Here is a 7187-nt window from a genome sequence, read left to right on the forward strand (position 1 = left end):
TTTTTCTGGGATCTTCCTGAGAACCCCCTGGAGCCATGACAAAACAGAAGGGTTGGTCACTCTAGACTTCAGACAGCAGGGCGACAGGGGCCGTGGTGTCTAGGTTCCCATGACAACCACCAGTGCAGCAGATTGGATGGAGATTGAGGCAGGAGACCAGGCCAAGTGCAGCATCTAAGGTGGGTCCTACATGCCTTGATCCCCTGTACACAGGACTTTTGGAGACTGTCCTTGGCTCAATTCAGTGTCTGGCCAGTTTTTGATTTTGGTCTCTAGGGGCAAAGAACAGACTGGGGAGAAGACCTCAGGTTTACTTAGGACTGGATGGAGACCCTGACTTACAAATGCATATGGGCCTTCGTATGTTGTGGGTGTGTGTTGTGTATGTGCATGCATGTGTGTGTATCCAGGATGGACTGGATAACGTCTTCCAGCACCATCTGAGGAGCTGGGTTAGCACCTCTCATGTTCATTCCCCAATGTGTGAGCAGTAGTGACATCTCCACTTGCACGAGAAATGGAAAAGGGAAAGTCTCCAGTGGGGAGGGTCCCCTGGTGGCTGGGAGTTGCAGGACCCAGTTCTAAAGGGATGTCCACTTCAGGGAGAGATTCCTGGAAGGGAAGCCAGTCCTGCTTTGACTTATTTGTGGAGGGAAGGGAAGCTCAGAGAGGGAAGAAGGCTCTGGGGAGTTGCCTGCCCTCTTCAGGAGGACGGGAGGGAATTTGCAAACAGGCTGCATCAGCAAAGCCGCGGGCACTGAGCCCACCCTAGGCAGGGGCTTTGCGGGAAGGACAGCAGTCGGAAGAGCCCAGGGCTGGTCCCTGGACTTGTCCTCCATTTGTAACTGAGGCTGTAATGTGCCCGCCTCCCTCCTGTCACACAGGGAAGCAGACTGACTTCATCCCTGGAGATAAGGCTGCTGAGCTGGATTCGGTTTGGCTGTGGGGGAGGCAAACGTTGTCGTCACCTTCTCGGGGTTTTGTGTGGCTGGACCTGCGACTTCAGTTGATAGAAGACGACTCAACAGGAGAAAAGCACACAGGTTTACTTAATGCAAGTTCACGTGACATGGGAGACTCCATAAGAAATGAAAGCTCCCCAAATTGGGAAACCGACTTGCTTTTACATGAGGTTCAACAAAGAGGCAATTGTGGAAAAATAAGTAGACTGCTGGGGAGGTGAAGAGAATTAGAATTATTTTATCAAGATCTCTGTGTGTAGAATTCTCTGGACTCAACTTTTTGTCCCAGTGAGAACAATGTTATTTCCTTTTGACATAAGGACGATGCATTTCAGTGGCAATTTATCTCCTGCTTTTAAGACAGAAAAGGTCAGAGTGTGTGTGTGAGTGTTGTTACTGTTTTTTAGGATTTGCCTTTTTTCAAGTGTCTTTCAATCAAAATAGTCAATATGACAGATCAACATACTGTGGGGTGGCATGTTCTGAATTCCTCCCGGGTAAACATGAAGACAGTTTCAAGACTTTAAATGGTTCAGTTGTTTTAAAATGAAGCAGTTATCAAGCTTTAGAATCACTCGGGAACCTCTCGGGTTGGTCTGGTGCAGGGCAGTGATTCGCAGTCCTCACTGCTCCCGACGGTGACTCTTATGGAGGTGACTTCCCAGTCACTTCGAGAAACAGTCCTTTGACTTTGGGTAAAAACCTTCTTGAAATTCAACACATAGCAGGATGGATAATGTAGGGAAAAAAGCAAAATCACATGGGTTCAAATAAAAGAGCAATATTTCCAAGGTTCAGAAACATTGATGAACACAGATGGCCAATGGATTGAAGCTCAGGAGTCTCCCACCAATGGGATATGCTGGAAGGGCCAGGAGCTGGCCAACCAGACAGTACAGACATACGTCGACCCACCCAGTGACCACCAGCTAATGGAAGCTGATGAAAATCTTCTGCTGGACCTGGGGCCACCGCCATGGGAGGCAGAAGACAGACCCAGCCCAGGTGCTCCTGGATCTCTGACTAGATCTGCCCTTTCCCCAGTATCTCTGCAGGAGGTTCAGTTGGTTTTGGGCTCTGGGCCCAGGAAAGAGCCACGTGGAGGCAACTGTCAAACCAGTAAGATCAGGAGAGGAGAGCGTGGGGGTGGAGCACTGGGCCAGGGCCAGGGGAGGGGGTCAGAGAGACACAGAGATTCATTAAAACATCCCACTCCAAAAGGCCTGGGGTCTACATACTGGTGGTCAGCACACAGTTAACTTCCTCCATGTGGTGGGGGTTTCAGTGTCTGGGAAACAGCTCAAGGGTATGGCCCGGGGTATTATCCACAGCCCTTGGGGAGGAACAAAAGGTCCTTGACTTTGTTTTATAATTAAACCATTATTATGTTGTCTTGCTTGATTACTCTCCTTTGTTTCTTCATTTTCTCACTTCTCTGATTAAATTTGCTCTTTGGAACTCAGGGAATGCCTAGGATGCTAAAGCGTCTCTACAAACAAGAGGAGGGAGACACAGGGGAGTCTGTACCCAGAAAGGCCCTGCAGGGTCCCATTCTGTTTCATATCCTATTAGGTGTTACTATCCAAAATACACAAAGAACACATAAAACGCAACATAAGAAAACCAAACAACTTGTGTTAAAAAAAGAGGGTCTGAATAGACATTTTCCAAAGAAAAGACATGGGACTGCTTGGTCAACAGGCACAAGAAAAGGTGCTTAGCATCACTACTCATCAGGAAAATGCAAATAAAAGCAACACTGAGACATTGCCCCACGCCTGTCAGAATGGTTATGTAAAAGGAAAACAAATAACCAGTGCTGGCAAGAATGCACAGAAAAGGAAATCCTTGCACACTGTTGGTAGGAGTGTAAGTTGGTATAGCCACTATGGAAAACAGAATGGAGATCCCTCAAAAAATTAAAAGTGCAACTACAGTATTAACCAGCAGTTCCACTCCTGAGTATTTATCCAAAGGAGATGAAAACATTATATACACGCACCCCAATGTTCACAGCAGCACTATTTACAATAGCCAAGAAATGGAAGCAACCTAAATGTCCATCAGTAGATGAATGGATAAAGAAGAGGCAGTATATACACACAATGGAATATTACTCAGCCATAAAAAAGAATGAATTCTTGTCATTTGCAACAACATGGATGGACCTAGAGGGTATTATAGTAATGAAATAAGTCAGACAGAGAAAGACAAATACTGTATGATTTTGCTTACATGAGGAATTTAAAAACAAAATAAATGAACAAACATAAGAAAATAGACACAGAGCTGTAGATAATAGAGAAAAAATATGTGATTCCAAAAGGGAAGGGAGGTGAAGGGGAGGAAAGAAATAGGTGAGGGAGATTAGGAAGTATAAACTTCTGGCTACAAAATAAATGAGTCAAGGGGATGAAATTTACAGTGAAGGAACACAGTCAAAAATGGACATCTTTCTATGGTGGCTCTGTAACTAGGCTCATTACAGTGATCATTTTGAAACATATAGAAATATTGAATCACTACACTGTGTACAAGGAACAAACATAGTGTTGTATGTCATTACACTTCAAAAACAAACAAACTCACAGAAAAAGAGATCAGATTAATGATTACCAGAGGTGGGGGGAGAGGGGAAATTGGGTGGGGTCAATCAAAATGTACAAACATTCAGGCGTAAGAAAAATAAGCTCTAAGCATGTAATGTACAGCGTGATAAATACAATCAACACTGCCGTAGGTTAGATATAAAAGCTGTTAAGAGTGTAAATCCTTAGAGTTTTCATCACACATAAAACTTTTTTGTCTACTTCTTTAGCTTGTGTCTCTATGAGATTATGGACGTTCACTAAAGTTATTATGATAAAAACTTCATGATGTATGTAAGGGAAATCGTTCTGTTGTACACCTTAAATTTATACAGTGCTCTATGTCAATTGAAACTCAATAAAACTGGAGGAAAAATGGGAATTCACAGATTATTTAATAAAATAGGAGGACAGATGCTTTGAAATTATCCAGAGTGAAAAACGTTTTCTGCTCAAAACCATAGTTCCAGGAAGTTTTACAAGGAATATCAGTGTCTTCAATCATCTTTATCTTATTCAGAATATTTTAGAGGAAATAAAAAGGCTACTCAACTCATTTTTACAGACTTAGAATAATCTGATAACTATAATCTGATATGAGTAATGGGTAAGGACAGTACAGGAAAGAAAATTTAAGCAACCTAATTTATGAGCTTAGATTCAAGCATAAGATAAAAGAAAACAGAATAGGATAGGATTTTAGGAAACTGAATTCAGTAGTTTAGAAAATATTCTTCAAAAGTAAGGATTTATCCTGAGGGTGGAAAGATAATCCAAAATCAGAAATTCTATTAATGTAGTATATTAATGGAATAAACAATAAAATTCATATTACTATCTCAAAGGATAAAGAAACTCAACAAAATTAAATAGCTATTAATGTTGTAACAAAACTCTTTAGAAACTAGTCATTGAAGGAAGTAAGTTTAATTTTGTAAAGCACATTTATAAAGAAAATCCAGCAAAACATCTAATTTACAGTTGAGACTTCAGGACCAATTCTATTAAAGTTAAGGAAACGACAGAATGGCTGTCATCACGTTTAGTTAGTATTGTATGAAGCGTCTTAGCCATTTTTAGCGTTTTCTCTACAAAAGATCAGCACAGGAACAGGTCTGCTCAGCTTGCGGGGCTCAAATAGAAGATACTTCTTGTTCTTCTAAGATTTTCTAAGGAATCTTAGAAGCACTTTCTTTCCTGGGGTTCATGGGACCTGGAAGAGGTGAGGATGTTTTGCGCTGCATGTGACTGAAACCCCGTCTCAAATGCCTTAAACATCAAGGCCAGGGGATGACCCTGCAGCTGGGAGAGTGCAGGCTTTGGGGGTGAAGGTGCCCGGTGGCTCTGGACTGGCATCCCCGCCATCCTCTTGCTCTGCCTCCCTTGTGAGCTGGCTTCACTCTCAGCTGGTAGGAAGTGGAGAGCAGACATGTCCCCGCTCCCCTGCAGCCAGACCTTTCCTTTCACTTCACTGGCCTGTTTGGGGGACATGCTCCTTCCTGTACCATCACTGAGCAGGACAGGGAGCCTCCTGGTGGCGCTCACACCACCTCCTCCACCACTGAGGCCAGTTCTCAGAGCTGGGTCTGGGCTCAGCTTCTCCCAAGGCCCACGGGACAGGCAGGCGGGAACAGAAACTGAATGAAATTGTGGTTCTCTGTCAACACGGAGGGAATCCATGCTGGGGGCAGCTTACATACTGCCCAACACACCCTTCAACACTTCCATGAGAGTGAGAGCCTGGTGCTGGGGAGGAGAGGACACCCATCCACAGGACGGTGCAGAGAGAGTGGCTGGGAAGCTCTGACGGGGTGGAGGACACTCAGGGGCAAAGTGGAGACAACTGCTGCATCTCACGGAGGAGAGGAAGGAGGGGCAGGGGCCGTGCACAGGGAGGAGCCTAGAAGGGGAGAAACCGGGCTGGTTCAGGGCCCTCAGAATCTAGGTGCAAATTTAAGGGACAAACATCCAAGGGACACAAAACCTCAAAATCTGCTGTTGACCTATAAGTGTCTTCCCGAGGATGTTGTGACTTTAGGAACCTAAGAGTCTGATTCCTGAGTGTCCTCTGGCAAAGGGACTGTGCCTGCTTTTTCTCCCCAGGTGGCCACAGCCCTGCTCGGACGCTGCTGGGAGGAGCAGGCCTGACACGCTGGAGCTGCAGGCAGGCTCCTTGGGCTGGGATGGAGGATGAGGAGCTGCCTTCTCCCCGTGGTTCCCCTGTTTGCTCCATCCGGGCATTTATCCAATTGGGGAGACCCTTTGTCCTCCCTGCAGACCAGGGGCAGGGAGTGTTTTGAGGGCAGAGGAATGTAAGGGGTATCTTGCAAAGATTAGGAAAAGAAGATTCTAGATGGAAGGAGAACTGTGAGGAAATATTGCAGTTATAGTAGTAATAAGCAGGGGGTGTAACTAAAGTAGAGCTAGCTCTCTATTCTGAGAGGGAGAAACTTCCTAATCTGCTTCCTCCTCCATTCCGGAGAGCTCTGAGGGAGATGGTTCAAGGCAGCTTCCCTGTGTTCTCCTTGAGTCAGAATCTCCTTCACTTTGTGAACCCATCAGGGCCTCTGTAAAGAAAGATATGGGTTGGAGAGGACAGAAAGTCTTCTACAATCTGTAAGAAAGAGATGAGTGATCCAACAGTAATAGAAAATTGCCCAAAAGATATGAATCAATCAGCAGTTCACAAAATAGCTGCAGTTGAACTAGAAACATACAAAAAGAGACCAAAAGTCCCCTGGCAATTGGAGAAATGCACATTTAAAAAGTTAGATATTATTTCTAGCATATTTGATCAGCAAGGAATTTTGAAAGATTTGGTAAAATCTAGAGTTGTTTAGAGTTCAGGAAAACGGACTCCCACGTGCTCCTGGTTGCTGTGTGATTGGTAATGCTTCTCAGAAGGCATTTGGGCTGACTTTCCTTTTTATAGCTGAATAATTTTCCTCGTATGGACAGGCCATGCTTTATTTATCCATTCATCAGTGGATGAACATTTGGGTTGTGCCGTTTTTTGACTCTTATGAATAATGTTGCAGTAAATATTCATGCACAATTTTCTGTGTGGACATTCATTTTCGTTTCTGTGGATAAATACCTAGTGGAATGCTGGCCCTGTGGAAACCCTGGTAAACTGTTGAGAAACTGCCAGCCTAGTCCAACAAGCAATTCTTATAACTGGGACACTCTCCTTGGTCCCACATGGACTGAGCCATGTGGTCTTGATATTATAAATATAGGAAGAAAGTGGACATGTGTGCAGGTGTCCTCCTTAGGGACACGCCCACACACGGGCTGATATGTACCACAGCTGCCCCCTCAGTTCTCTCACTCAGAGCAGACGGGAAGCTGTTTATGTGCTTTTGCCCCGAGTGACACAGGAGGGCTCCCAGAGACACCAGGCAGCCAGGAGGTCAGACCTCATCCTGGTTCTGTCACTGTCACCCTGTGACGTGGGCCTGTCCCTTGGTCTCTGGGTCCCCGTTCCTCTCCTGTCCAAGCTGTTGTGAGGCTTACGCAGGTTCATAGAGGTGGAAGTGCTGGACCTTGACCCCAGGCGGGAGGGTCCCCAAACAGGAGGGCCCGGTGGCCTGTGGCCAACTTGTCACCCTTCACCCAGGACCACAGACAGAGGAGA

Source organism: Camelus ferus, chromosome 11, assembly GCF_009834535.1.
Source record: "Camelus ferus isolate YT-003-E chromosome 11, BCGSAC_Cfer_1.0, whole genome shotgun sequence".
Lineage (NCBI taxonomy): Eukaryota > Metazoa > Chordata > Mammalia > Artiodactyla > Camelidae > Camelus > Camelus ferus.